At 44.5% G+C, this 13,337-nt stretch overlaps 1 long non-coding RNA gene across 2 annotated transcripts; it reads right to left on the reverse strand.

Annotated features, from left to right (window-relative positions):
* Positions 1-4,575: 4,575 nt before the first annotated feature.
* Positions 4,576-11,788, reverse strand: LOC132471033 (uncharacterized). Of its 2 annotated transcripts, XR_009528743.1 has the most exons (4): positions 10,937-11,788; positions 10,456-10,605; positions 7,842-7,893; positions 4,576-6,361 (listed from the first exon to the last, which is right to left on the reverse strand). It is a non-coding gene; the product is annotated as an uncharacterized LOC132471033 (long non-coding RNA). The 2 variants fall into 2 exon arrangements; XR_009528742.1 differs by lacking the exon at positions 10,937-11,788 and having other exon boundaries at positions 10,456-10,798.
* Between the last annotated feature and the right edge of the window lie 1,549 nt (positions 11,789-13,337).

A 13,337-nucleotide genomic window follows, 5' to 3' on the forward strand; every position in this document is an offset into this window, starting at 1 on the left:
AAGAGGTCCACCTGCGCTGTCCCGAACCTCTGCCAGATCAGTCTGACAATGTCGGGATGTAACCGCCACTCGTCTCGGCGGGGACCGCCTCGAGACATGAGGTCCGCCCCAAAGTTCTGGGCGCCCGCGATATGCAGGGCTCTCAGACTGAGGAGATACTGATGAGCCCAAAGCCAGAGCTCGACCGCCTTTCGGTGGAGAGCAGGGGAGCGGACTCCCCCCTGTCTGTTGATGTACGCCGCCGCTGACACACTGTCCAGATCAGAACGTGGCGGCCGCGCACCAGGTGAAAGAAATGCAACAGCACTTTCCTCACAGCGTCGAGCTCCAACACATTTATGTGTGCTATAGGGGGCGTGCGCCACTCGTCTCCGACCGAGTGAGAGAGGCACGTTCCTCCCCAACCCGTCAACGAGGCGTCCGTGAAGACCACTACGTAGGACGCCACCCTGCCCAGGGGAACACCCCTGAGAAGGGCGGGGGGGTTTTCCAATATTCCAGGTCTGGCGACACCGAACGGGGAACGAGGAGCACCCTGAGCTTGTGTCGCCTGGGGTCCAACCGTTGGCGAGCAAACCACCGCTGGAGTCTGCGCATAAAGAGCAGACCAGGGGAACCACGGGGTGGGCAGCTGCCATCAGCCCTAACAGGCGCATGGTGCGGTCACGTTTCTGCGAACGCGAAAAACGGGAGAGCGCCGACAGGATGGCGTCTCGCCGAGGAGGCGAAAGCATCTCGCAGTCATGGTGGCTGAGTCTAGGCAAAGCCCCGAGTAGACTGTCTGCCGGCTGGGGAGCGGGGAGCTCTTCTCCCAGTTGATGGCAAAACCCAGGAAGGAGAGATGGTTCATCACCAACATGGTGTCCCTTCTCGCGGTCTCTTCTGAGTTGCTCAGAATAAGCAGGTCGTCTAGGTAGAAGAGAATCCTCTGTCCCTGATGCCTGAGCGGTTCCAACGCCATCTCCACACACTTCGAGAAGGTGCGCGGAGCCAGGGAATAGCCGAACGGCAGACACTGGTACTCGTACGCCATCCCCATAAAGGCAAAGCGGAGAAACTTCCTGTGCGCCTGCCGAACAGGGACGTGGAAGTAAGCATCCTTGAGATCCAGGGATGTGAACCAATCACCCTCTCTCACACACCGGAACAACGCTCCGACAGTGAGCATTCTGAACTTCCTCGTGGCAACGAATCTGTTGAACACGCGAAGATCCAGAATAGGTCTCTTTTCCCCTGACTTCTTGGAAACCAGGAAGTAGCGGGAATAAAAACCCTAGGTGAGTCTCGTGGGGGGGAACGACAGTGATGGCCCCCTTCTCCAAGAGATGGGCCACCTCTAATGCCAGAGCCCTGCTCGCAGCCGGGTCCCGTAGCGTGGTCTCCACCAACCCCATAAAGTGTGGGGGACGACGCTTGAACTGTATGGGATGGCCCCATCTCAACGTGGTGTCCAACCACGATGGCAGAACGCACCGCTCTTGCCAACACGCATAGCGGTCGGAGAGAGGGCGAGCCGACAGCTGAGGAAGACCGTCCAGGAATAACCCGTATTCCTCTGCCCCTACCGCCTCCACACTGCGTGTGAACCAAGGGGGACTTCCCATGAAAGGGAGGAGGCTCAGCGAGCGTAGGAGACGTACCAGAACCAGCCGCTGTAAAAACAACGAGCTGTCTAGACGTCGTGCTGGTGCCCGCTGAACAGGGAGCGAGCCGTCCGGCCGCCGCACCTGTGCGCATGCACTGTCCGCAGGCTTTAGCCACAGCGCGCGGACCCGCCTCCTCACCTATAATGTGGGGAACCAGGAGACCGCTACAAGCGGCCGTATCCACGGGCTCGTGCAACGAGTCTCTGATCCGTCCACGAGGCTCCAAAGGATGCCGCTTTTTAGAAGCAGGTGAACCAGAGGCCATGTGAACACGCCGTCCGACCGCCACCCTACAGCCACCGGGCTGAGGGGGGGAAAGAGGCAACATGGAGGAACGCACCACAAGCGTAGGACGCAGGTGGCCTGAGGAATATCGCTCTTTAGGTACCATGTACTGCCGTTCGGCCGAACGGTCTTTACTTTTTTTCTTTAATAGGGAAAGAAAAAGTAGGAGCAAGCTTCCGGAACTTCGCGGTCCGTGGCGCTGCTCTACCCGTCTGCGGCGGCTGCGGCTGCTGCTGCTGCGGCACCGGGGCTGGAGTCGGAGGCGGCCCCCTGGAACGCTGGGACCGGCCCGGACCCCTCCCGGCCTGCTGGTGGGAGGAGCCCGTGAGAATCGCCCCGAACCGGGAACGAGAATAAATGTACTGCACAATGAGTGGCGTCAGAAATACAATTTTCTTTTACCATTTTTTTATAAATCTGGTAAGGCTAGATTTATAAAGGTCAAAAAGCCAGGGGCTGAAAACACTGAGGATGAAGACAAGCCTGGCCTACCGCAAGAGGGTATATGACCTTAGTTTAGAGAGTAGTTGGCACATAAACCTCCCAATAGAGTAGAGCCCTGGCATTTGAACGCAGCAAACAAATAGTGTTGCAGTCTGCACCCCACCTGATAGTATGCATTAGGAACCGTTGGTCTTTAATAGGTCTTATTTGTCAATACCCCTGTCCTAGTGATCAAGTGTTTTCCTACTTGTTTTCACCGGCTTTTCTTTTCTTCTCCATTCCTTACTGCACACACTTTCCCCCAAACTCCTCCGACAGCGGCCAGCCCAGAGCCGCCTCATAAGCCCATCCCTAAACCACGCAACACCAACGCTGCAACGCATCACCTCAAGCAGAAGGCTCCTCAAACGGAGTCTGGGCGTTCAGACGGAGACTCCAAATCTAATAATAATAATAATACATTTAATTTAGAGGCGCCTTTCAAGACACCCAAGGTCACCTTACAGAGCATATAGTCATCATAAATCGTTTAAAAAACAAGACATTTTGAAAAAACAAAACAAAAGAAAAACATAATAAATAAAACCAAGACAAAACAAAACAAACAAACAATCAAAACAGTGATCAGTTAGACGTTGTGTGCGAGTTTGAACAGGTGAGTTTTGAGTTGTGACTTGAAGGTTGTAATGGTGTCTGACTGTTTTATGTGTGGGGGGAGGGAGTTCCAGAGCCTGGGTGCTGAACAGCTGAATGACCGGGCACCCATTGTAGTGAGTCGTGATGTGGGGATACATAGTAGTCCAGCAGAGGTTGATCTGGTAGTCAGATCTGGTAGTCAGGGGAGCCTCATACAGACAGGAGGCTCCCATAGCCCACCAGGAGATGCCTCCCCCCAATAAGTGGAGCTCTTGCGGTGAAACGCTACCGGAGAGGGAGAGCGAATCCCAATGCAGCGATGAAGACGGTAACCGATAGCCTCACAACCTAGATTAGCCCAGTAGAACCAGCCCCCCTTTTATTAGATTAGCCCAGTAGAACCAGCACCCCTTTTATTAGATTAGACCAGTAGAACCAGCACCCATTTTATTAGATTAGCCCAGTAGAACCAGCACCCCTTTTATTAGATTAGCCCAGTAGAACCAGCACCCCCTTTTATTAGATTAGACCAGTAGAACCAGCACCCCTTTTATTAGATTAGCCCAGTAGAACCAGCACCCCTTTTATTAGATTAGACCAGTAGAACCAGCACCCCCTTTTATTAGATTAGCCCAGTAGAACCAGCTCCCCTTTTATTAGATTAGCCCAGTAGAACCAGCACCCCCTTTTATTAGATTAGCCCAGTAGAACCAGCACCCCCTTTTATTAGATTAGCCCAGTAGAACCAGCACCCCTTTTATTAGATTAGACCAGTAGAACCAGCACCCCTTTCATCCTTCCTTCACCTTTCCTACATAAGGACTTCTTTGTCACCATTTACGAACTGCAGCTTTTATGAAGTCAAATGGCCTTCAGCGAAGTAGAGCGCCAACCAGGCGTGCTCAGCAGGGTTAGACAAGAGCCTGAGGGTGAGTGATGACTACATAGGGTTTTTTTTATTAAAAAAAATATGGTGGTCAGTATTTAAACATAGCCTGCTATTCTTGGTGTTTTATAGTAGCAATAAACACTTCACCTAGATGCATTCTAAACAGATTTCCCTATTGTGACAAATTTGAAAGACATTCAACAATCCACTTCAATTACTCTTTATTCATACTCTTCAAATTAACAATCTTAATCAATGGCCTCAGCCGTAATGCAAACTAGCAAGAACCCATGCAACACTGTATGGCACTCCTCAGGGACACATCAACACTCTGGGGATCGAACTAGCAACCTTTCCGTTACAAGAAAACTGCTCTACCTCCTGACCTAAGCCGACCCCTCAGTAACAGATCAAATAAATAGGCATTTGGTTCCATGTTAGATATTTACTCCTCGATCATTATCTACCTTGTCTTTTCACATATTCAGCCTTATGTTATTGGCTTTGTTACGTATTTTAAGAACCTGAGCTGCCCCCACATAGCCCCAAGGAAGCAGGACCGTATTGAAGGCTGCAATAGCTGCTCCAACCACACAGAAGGCAGCACCTTTAGATAGGTGAAGCCGAGGCTAATACGTCACATAGGCCACGCCCACTTCACCCTATCAATCTCAAAAAGGTTCAAAGGTTTTTATTCGCCATTTGTGCATAAACCAGACAGTTCAAACACATTGGAATTCTTGTGCAGGGCTTCCCAAGTCAAGTACAGTATTAATACAGAGAGAGATCGAGAGAGAGCGAGAGGGCGCAGCACAATAAATAGTAATAATAAAAAATATTAAAAGTTTTAAAAATTGAGGTAAGGACAAATTGCATGTTGTGCATTGCATTTCAGTTCAATCTCGACAGAGAAGTTGGACTTCAGAATCTTCTAGCTGCTACCAGACAAAGGGTTAATGTTTTTGATCAGCAGGGAGACGCTCAGCACGTGTTCAACACGCTTCCACCTCCTTTTGCTCCGTAGTTACCATACCGAAATACTTTAACAAATAAAGTGTGTTAAAAGCTATCCTGGATTGGAACCCTTTCTTGGAAGAACTCTGCAGCTTCATAGTCCTATGATTGATATCGTCAGATCAGATTCACCAGTAAGGATGCTTAAGCTGCTCAGCTGTCCCAATTCCCCAAAACAAAATCTGTAAAGATGAAGTATCTTTATTCAATTCAATTCAATTTTATTTGTATAGTCCTTAATCACCATTACAGTCTCAAAGGGCTTAACAGGCCAAATATTTGTGACACCCCCCTTTACCCATGCCCCCACACGGGCAAGAAAAAACTCCCTTGAATCAGCAAGGAAGAAATCTTGAGAAGAAACGCAGTGGAGGGGATCCCTTCTTCCAGGGATGGTCAGGAGTGCAATGGGTGCCACAATTGACCCAAGAACCCATGCAACACTGTATGGCACCCCACCTGAAGTCCTCAAGGAATAAAACACAGATGCAGGGGAAAAGAGATGCCTTTAAAGAAACAAAGTGGAGCGACCCAGGGACAAGTCTGGTTTGGGTTTAAGATTAAGGATGGTTAACTTTTAGTATTGGTGTTTGTTTAAGTTTAGGCATTAGTGATTGTATTAAAGATTGTTTAGGTATTAGGAAAGAGTTTAGTTATTAGAGATGCTTAGTTAGATTGTCAAGTTTAGGTACCAGGTTAGGGTAAGAGTTTAACCATTTGGGCTTTTAAGTTAGATGGTCAAGTTTGGGTATTAGGTTAGGTTGAGGTAAGCGAGTTTAGGCCTTTCAGATGTTTAGTTAGATGGTTCAGTTTAGGTACTAGGTTAAGGTAAGAGTTTAGGTGTTTGAGCTCTTCAGTTAGATGGTTAAGTTTGGGTATTAGGTTAGGTTGAGGTAAGCGAGTTTAGGCCTTTGAGATGTTTAGTTAAATGGTTCGGTTTAGGTACTCGGTTAAGGTAAGAGAGTTTAGGCATTTGAGATCTTTAGTTAGATGGTTAAGTTTGGGTATTAGGTTGGCTTTTTGTTTTGTTAGACAAGTTACTTTAGGCATTTTATATGTTTCAATTTAGGACATTTGAAAGAAAGATTAGAAAGATTGTTAAGCTCAGGTTTGCTCCAGCTTTGTCCCTTTAGTCGCTCCCTTAGAAAGAGGGTTACGAGGTAACTGGGTTAGAAATACAATAGTTGGGGTCACAGAAATAGAATGTATAAATCATTGAGCTAAACATGCTTTTCCTACAACATGGTGTGAATTACAGTACTTTTTTTTTTAAGTAAAATGGTAAAGTGGTAACAGTATGGTGTGTAGGAGGCAGGAGGAGTTGTAGGAGTTGTTGAGCTCCGAGTGGTTATGTCTGGGGTAGATTGGATTGTAGGTGTAGCCAGGGATCCTCAGGGTGGATGGGGAGTAGGCCATCGTTGTAGATCAACTGTTCGGTCATCATACTCTGAAATAAATTGAAGGCACAAAGTAAAGTCAGTCTCACAGTGTGCTGGCAGATTTAGAAGACATTTTGATCACCAAACGTGAAGGCCAATCAAAGACACAAATGCAGTAACAACACCATCTGGCATCAAACATAGGTCATTACATTCAGTAATTTAGGTTGGATTTTATATTGATTTACAGGAGAGAAAAGGCTTCAAGTCATTACGGCAACAACATCAAAATCGTCAGTGCTGGATTACCATCTTTCATCAATAAATGTATGTATAATTGATACAAGTCAGTTGAGCTATTCCCAGGGAGTCTTCAACCTTTTTATGAAACAACTGCAAATGTCCAAGTACACATCGATTCAATGGCCGAAGCATGTCATGTCCCAGTACGATAGGTGGCATGGCATTGTACCCATTTCAATCACCTTTTTTAAATAAATCAGTTTCTAGTCTTCCTCCCATCCATAAACTGTAAATTGTGCACGTATTTTAACTGGTACATCATGGTGAGTTTCCTCATCAGTCCAAAAGTGTGTCTTGCTCCTGGACCTCTCCATCGTGTTTGCCGTTTGACAGTGACAACACCATGACTATTGTCTCCGTCTATTTCCTGCTCTGAGAAAAAATCTCCAGCATGCGCAGAACGCATAACCCTGATTGAACGTACATGCACGATTAATGAGACCATCAATCGAATAATCTAGAGGTCTTAATCCGACGATGAGAAACCCGATCCGGTCTGATTTTAGTCAGACTAAGGTGTATACATGAATCTTAAAAATACAATCCCAGTGAGACTAACCCAATAATTTGGTTCTCGAGTGTCATGTAAACACAAATCTCGCTGGTGATTACATGTTTAGATGGATTGAACCAAAAGGACACCGCCTGAGAACAATCACAAAGGAACCGCACTGCACATATTCCGTTTTATACGGCACAGAATAAAACCATATGGCAAAGAATTAAAATCGTACAGTGCATAGAATTGCACAGAATTTAAATCGCAGTGCATAAAATTGCAAAGACTTAAAATTGTATAGTGCATAGAATAGCAAATAAATAAAATCGTATAGTGAATAGAATTGCAAAGAATTAAAATTGTATAGTGCATAGAATTGCAAAGAATTAAAATCGTATAGTGCATAGAATTGCAAAGAATTAAAATTGTATAGTGCATAGAATAGCAAATAAATAAAATCGTATAGTGAATAGAATTGCAAAGAATTAAAATTGTATAGTGCATAGAATTGCAAAGAATTAAAATCGTATAGTGCATAGAATTGCAAAGAATTAAAATTGTATAGTGCATCAACATCAAAACCACATTAAAATAGTCAGTGCTGGATTACCATCTTTCATCAATAAATGTATACAAGTCAGTTCAGCTATTCCCAGTCTTCAAAATTGTTATTAAAATCGGGAGGGATTATGTGATTGCCATTTGGTCCATTTAAGAATGAAGGAACCGTTTATCAAAGTTCTCACCTGGGTCTCTCCACCATGGCAACTGCACAGCCATCTGCTCTTCCATCGTGACCTGAAAAAAACAGTAATTTGTTGATCCCAAGTGGAAATTAGTCATAGCAAGAAGGGCAAAAAATATACACCAAGGGTAGGTATAACAATTATACAAAGGATGGAAGCAAGCATTGTGTGACCGGAAGAGCAATTATTCATTTTTACGATTCTTAAGCATTAGCCAATATCAGTTTCAGGGTATCTGCAGGTTTCAGCAAGTCAAATTTAAGACTTTTTAATACCACCTTGAATGAAATTTAAGACCTTAAACCCGCGATGGCGGGGGGGATCCCGCTGTATTACAACCCAAGCATAGCATGTGTGTCACTCAATGAGACTCATTCAATTTTACTTTCCGTCTGTTTATTGAACATAAAGTGATACTCCAGGGCTCCGGACTAACTTTTTCCTTGGGTGCACTGGTGCGCCTACATTTTTAATTTGGGTGCACCAGCACATATTTATGGTGCACCCAAGTTGTAAGTTGTTGAGAGGGGGGAGACAGCGTCTGGGCCCCCGGGCAGCTGCACCGGTTGCACCGTAGATATTTACGCCACTTATTAATAATATTTTCACCATTAAATAAATGCCTTCAGTAAGACCTGGGGGGTATACCACGAACCTCGTTGAACATACCCAGGCTTTCTTGGGAAAACCTGGCTCGACAGAGCCGCAACTCGCAATCACAGTTAAATGGTACCACGACGCTCACTTTAGATTCAATTAGTTGAACCAGGTTTTCCGCTTTAGGTTCAATGCGCGTTCACATAAAGGGGGCGTTTCTCGCGTCATTTGAATCACCCTTATGCAAAATAAATCGCGCAAGAGCGTTGTATTTCATCCAAGGCGAGCAATGTATTATTATGAACTCCTACGAGGAATTCAAAGTTCAAATCACAGCCAAGGGGAACACGGTTGCCCATAATATGGCTAGGGTGGCGTGCTGGCAAAAATAGCCAACCGTGTTAATTCGTAAGTGAAAAGATTCTGCATATTGTCTACAAAATATTATGTATCATCATCCCTTTTACCCCCATATATGTGGGGCCCCATGAATTGCGAGCCCAAGTACCGGGAATGCACTCGATCTCCGACCCAATATCGGACGTGCACGTCAAGTTGCTTGCTTTTAGTGGCGTGGTTCAACGTCTCAAATATCAAAACAAAATCAGCCTTGTTGACGCTGCAGATTCGCTCGTTTCGGATGAAAGCCGCTGGTCCGAAGCGAGTTATATACGCCGTTTTGTCCCTTCCAGCAGTAAAGGTGCTCGCGATTTGAGAGTCAGGGAACATCAAACCGAAGAGATCTCCTATCCCCTCATTCGAGTTGTATGACTGGTGCTTGACCACTGTGTTTAGAATCCACAACACCTCCGCTTTCAGTGTTGGTGTCGCACCAAATGCTACCCTCAGGTCAGTGCTAGCAGCGCGGACCGTCTGCGGCGGTGGCGCCGGGGCAGAGATGCAAAACGTAGAAATGGCTGGGGTCTGTAGGTGGTTCCTGGCAGAGGTTTTATGTTTTTGGCTCTGCATATGGCTGACGACAGCCTTAATCCCCATGGTGCCGAGCTTGAATGTAGGCTACTTTTGCACGGAATGCATTTGGCCTGTTCTGGGTTGGCAACGGACGCTAGCCAACCTCGGAAACGGACGTCTTCCAGCCAACTGACGTTGAACTTGCATTTACCCATTGTTGCAGACTAGCTAGCAAGCGCGCAGACATCCGTTTATATATGCAGCTAGCAAGAAAGTAGCCCCTCGTACATCTTCTTCCCGAAAAGTCCCGCGAGAAAAATAAAAATGTAATTACCCTGCCCCGACAAATTTAAGACCTCCGAGTTATAAATTTAAGACCAGCATATGACATTTTAGACGAATTTAAGACTTTTTAAGGCCTTAAATTTAGAAAAATGAATTTAAGACTTTTTAAGACTTTTAAGACCTCCGCGGACACCCTGAGTTTGACTAAGAAAAAAAAAAATCAAAAGCACACACTATGAGAGCATTATTTTGAGATGGTATCGATGGATTAATTTTATACAATGGCCCCAACCAAGTGTAAATGTATCCAACAGTGGCAGTCAGGATGCATTGAAAGCTTCCCAAAATGTTAGCGTTGGGTTTGACAGGTTACAACATTAAGACGTTGGGGATACGGTACCGCTGCTGGGAGTTGATCCCCCTAGCATCTTAACAGATCATCCGTTTCATGTACCATCTCTCGAATAAATATCACGCACCTCTCTACCATAGGAAATAATAATAATAATAAATTTAATTTAGAGGCGCCTTTCAAGACACCCAAGGTCACCTTACAGAGCATATAGTCATCATAAATCGTTTAAAAAACAAGACATTGTGGAAAAGAAAATAAACAGGTAGATCTCTAACTCCCCCCCATCCCCCACCCCCCTCTAGGGGGGGGGGGAGAGAGATAATAAATAAGGGGGGGGGGGGGAGAGTCACCTGAGCAGCGCTCCTCAGCACCATTGACTTTTATTCTGGGGGACCAAAAGCCCAGCTACAATTTGCTGATGAACCCAGCTACTGTGTCCTAGATTTTTTAGATGATAAGATTTACTTTATTGAACCTTTGAAGAACAGTCTGAAGAAATCCCCTTTCCTGGACGAGGAGCTGGTTGGTCTTGACACCTCCCGCTGACCGCCACCGCAGGGACCTCCGACTGCGTCGCCTCAGTCCCTTCAGGAACACACGTGACCCTTTGGCACACTGGACATTTGTTTTCTCCCCATTAATGCAGTCCAACACTTCACTCAGATGTCAATAGGGTATTTTATATGCACTTTTACAGCACAGTACATAGTGGGCTGTTTTGATAGAACTAATTACAATAGTTATTACTCCCAACCCCAAAAGCCAGCCACATGTAATACACATCCTGACTAGTCCTAGTGGCCGAGAATGCTTTCATAACAGCCAGTCAGAATGAACACATCTGTATGGATTACTTTAGATCTGTACGATGAGTCGCTGACCGTGTCATTCTAAACAATCTAAACAATCCAAGCAAGCCATCAATATGTGTATTCCATTGTCTTACCCTTCAGCATCTGCAGAGCGGCACCATTCCTGGTCTTCCCTCCACCTACAGCTTCCAGCGCCAGTCCTGAATTTGACAAACGCTGTAGAACACTGATCTTGAAATAAATGTACAGGGGCAAACCCACCCCTGAACAAAAATAATTCAATTCTTTCATGGTTCAACGTTCATAAATAATTGTCAATGCTTAAATTCCTTGCAAATAAGTAATATAAAGGACAGCATGAGGCATATCTAGCAAGATGATTATGGTACAGTGAGAACCATATGTTTTTATAGAGCAAATAATTTAACTCAAGTAAATTGCCATAGAAAGTGATAAACCTTACTTGCCTCCATTGCTGAAGTTCGTACATATCTGGGAATGGACTTTGTGAAATTTGACAAAATATTGAAATGGAAAATTTGTCAAAAATTTAAATTTGCAGTACTACAAATCTGAATTTGCCGGTGTTGATGTTCATAGGACCAATTGCAAGTACTAAAAATCGCTAGGCTAACCCATTCCCCGTATACAGCAGCTATAGCTAGCTGATGCAGATGCTAGACAATTAAGTAATATGAATAAATACAACACACAGGTTAGCTACCAGGCGAAAGGCTCCCAACACAGTTGCGTTGGAGCAAACTACCTTCCAAGCTACCAGGTGAAACGCTCCCAACACAGTTGCGTTGGAGCAACTAGCTTCCAGGCTACCAGGTGAAACGCTCCCAACACAGTTGCGTTGGAGCAACTAGCTTCCAGGCTACCAGGTGAAACGCTCCCAACACAGTTGCGTTGGAGCAAACTAGCTTCCAGGCTACCAGATGAAACGCTCCCAACACAGTTGCGTTGGAGCAAACTAGCTTCCAAGCTACCAGGTGAAACGCTCCCAACACAATTGCATTTGCTGTACAGTCAGTATGTTTCCATACACATCTTATAGCCATAGGTCGACTATACTCCCCAATTGGCCAACTGCAATTGTCCGAGTACATATTTCAGATTATATTGCACAGAATAAAACCACATTGCAATGACTTAAAATCGTAGTGCATAGAATTGCAAAGAAATAAAATCGTATAATGCATAAAATTGCAAAGAATTAAAATCTTAGTGCATATAATTGCAAAGAATTAAAATCGTAGTGCATAGAATTGAAAAGAATGAAAAATCGTAGTGCATAGAATTGCAAAGAATTAAAATCGTATAATGCATAGAATTGCAAAGAATGAAAAATCGTAGTGCATAGAATTGCAAATAATAAAAATCATATAGAGCATATAACTGCAAATAATTAAAATCGTAATGCATAGAATTGCAAAGACTTAAAATAATGCATAGAATTGCAAAGACTTAAAATAATGCATAGAATTGCAAAGAATTAAAATCTTAGTGCATAGAATTGCAAAGAATTAAAATCGTATAATGCATAGAATTGCAAAGAATTAAAATCGTAGTGCATAGAATTGCAATGAATTAAATATAATGCATAGAATCAAACCACATTGCAATTAATTAAAATCATTTAGCACAGAATAAAAGCACATTGAAGTATGAAACAGCAGTAGCCTACAACTTCAGCAGCAGTCAACAATTTGCAAATGTATGGAAAGTTGTAAAAAGGAAAGATTCAAAAAAGGGAGAATGTAGAGTACTGTGTGGATGTGTAAATCAACTAAACCATCTCCTAAATTCAAACCTACCAAGCCAAAAACCAACAATTGAAACCAAACCATAACATGCCCGCAGTCATTCGTCTAGTGAAGTCAGTCTGACAGCTTTTCATACACCAGTCCAGTGGGGTTACGGGTGGAGCGAAAACAAACCCCATTGTGGAAGTTTGAGGTCACAACTTCACACTCGCCCTAATTTCGGTTTGCCAGACATCCGTTCTGGGTTTTTCCCAGAACTTCTAGTTCTTTGTGGATTCCTGAGGGAGGTGTAGCATCGGCAGAAGGTGCTGTGACATCAAATTGTAAAATCCAGAATTGCACCGATGTCATTTCCACTAGGGATGTTCTGTAGTCCAGTGGTGCTGTGAAATAAAAAAGCAATTGGCGAAAATAGTTGCATTCGCCAATTGGTATACTTACCATTTAACTTGCGCTTGTTTGCTTGCACCAATTCCAATTTTGCCCAAACGTTGAACTTTCACAATAGTTACAGGTGTCCTTCCATTTTGCGTCCAGTTTCAAGAGCACACCCTTCCCAGTGTCCAGACAGGTTGTTGTTGTTGTAGCGGTCCGCAGCGTTAGTAAAGTCAGTCGTTTAGTCGTCCCCCGTTATACAAACACGTGCAACAATGCACTCAAAAACAACCTACAACACTGCACTAAACTTAGAATGAGCCAAAACCAAACAGACGAGCGGTAAAATCCAGGTTAAGTTTAGGGGAAAGAATATAGTGATGTGTGTGTG

Source organism: Gadus macrocephalus, chromosome 13 (assembly GCF_031168955.1).
Source record: "Gadus macrocephalus chromosome 13, ASM3116895v1".
Lineage (NCBI taxonomy): Eukaryota > Metazoa > Chordata > Actinopteri > Gadiformes > Gadidae > Gadus > Gadus macrocephalus.